Source organism: Magnolia sinica, chromosome 4, assembly GCF_029962835.1.
Source record: "Magnolia sinica isolate HGM2019 chromosome 4, MsV1, whole genome shotgun sequence".
Classification (NCBI taxonomy): Eukaryota; Viridiplantae; Streptophyta; class Magnoliopsida; order Magnoliales; family Magnoliaceae; genus Magnolia; species Magnolia sinica.
The window spans coordinates 61,066,629-61,068,214 of record NC_080576.1 but is presented as its reverse complement, the minus strand read 5'-3'; the positions used below and the strand labels follow the sequence as shown (position 1 = coordinate 61,068,214).

General features: G+C 36.2%; 1 non-coding gene across 1 annotated transcript; it reads left to right on the top strand.

Annotated features, from left to right (window-relative positions):
• Positions 1-1,171: 1,171 nt before the first annotated feature.
• Positions 1,172-1,279, top strand: LOC131244912 (small nucleolar RNA R71). The gene has a single exon (XR_009170681.1). It is a non-coding gene; the product is annotated as a small nucleolar RNA R71 (small nucleolar RNA).
• The last annotated feature ends 307 nt before the right edge of the window (positions 1,280-1,586 follow it).

Genomic DNA, 1,586 nt, shown 5'->3' with positions numbered 1-1,586 from the left:
TATCTAACCATGCCTAGGAGACAATGGCAAACAACAGGATATATCGATCCCACAACCAAACATAAAAGAATTGTGAAGGTTAGAAGAAATTCAATTATCCAAGTATGCCCAATGGACGATGGTAAATAACAGGATTTACTAACTTCACAATCTCAAATCATAAAAAATAAGATACTCAAAGTTACTGCAGATCTATTGTAATTTAAGTCACAATAAACCATTAAAAACTAAAAGTATTCCTTAAACATCAAATTAGAATCAAAGAAGTTCAACAAAACATGAATCAAAATAAAGAAAATATCTCAATTACACTACAAGTTTCACCTCTTAGCCCTAACTAAGAGGTTTAGCCAAGCATAAACATGATTGAACTAAAATCTCTTAAGAAAAGCATGAAAAAACAACTAAAGAAGAAGAAAAAATCTTGACGACGGCTTCTCTACACTTTTGCTCCACTTCTTAAATCCTAGAAGATGCCTATAAACACCCTAGGAATTCCTATTTATAGTTGCGCAACACCCTCTTGCAAACCGACGTTGAATTTCCGCAAACCGACCTTGGAATCGCCTCAAATTTTCGCAATTCGTGTGTTGTCTGTGTAACCTTAGACGAGTCGAGGAAAACCTTCGACTGGTGGAGGAAAGTCTTCGACTGGTCGAGGATCGCGTGAAATTAAAAGTTCATGTTACTGGAGTTTGAGTCGAGGAATCTTCGACTAGTCAAGCAGGAGGCTTAGACTGGTCGAAGGAGGGCTTTGACTAGTTGAAACAAGCAGATTTTTAAGGTTCATTTTCTTCACTTCAAGTCTTCAATTCTCTTCATTCCTTACTTGGTTTTCTTGGATCTTTGGCATGTGAATTCTTCAGTTTTGGTCTTTTAAGATCCAACCTTTGGCTTGGTGATTCTTGAGCCTTAAATTCATGCTTTAAGCATCCTTTCCAATCCAAGTTCTTAAATTCACCTTGCAACACAAACATGATTGAAATAGAACATTAAGCATTATCATGTTTATAAAACCAAGTAATAAATGGGTGATAATATGCAATATTTGACCCTCAACTCATCATTGGCTTCCTTGTTCATGAATTCCCCAGTACACATCATCTCCATAAATTGGCACATGGATGAGGTCAATCCCTCATAGAAAAAGCTCGTTATTCTCCATGTTTTGTAGCCATGTTGTAGACATGAATTTATGAGATCCTTAAATCACTCCTAACATTGGAATAAGGTTTCATCTTCTTTTTGCACAAAATTCATGATTGTTTTCCTTAAGGTATTTGTTTTGTGATATGGGAAGAACTTTTTAAGGAACTCCTTTGTCATCTCAGCCCATGTGCCAATGGACCATGGTCTTAAGGAATATAACCACGACTTAGTCTTTTCTTTCAAAGAGAAATGAAACAATTTCAGTCTTACTATGTTCTCAGACATGTTTAGGAAGTGTAATGTAGATATTATCTCATCGACCTCTTTCATATGCAAGTATGGACTTTCAGATTATAGTTCATGAAACTTTGGAAGGAGTTGAATCACCCCAGGTTTAACATGAAAAGGCCAAGATATATGTCCTAGAGGGGGGGTGA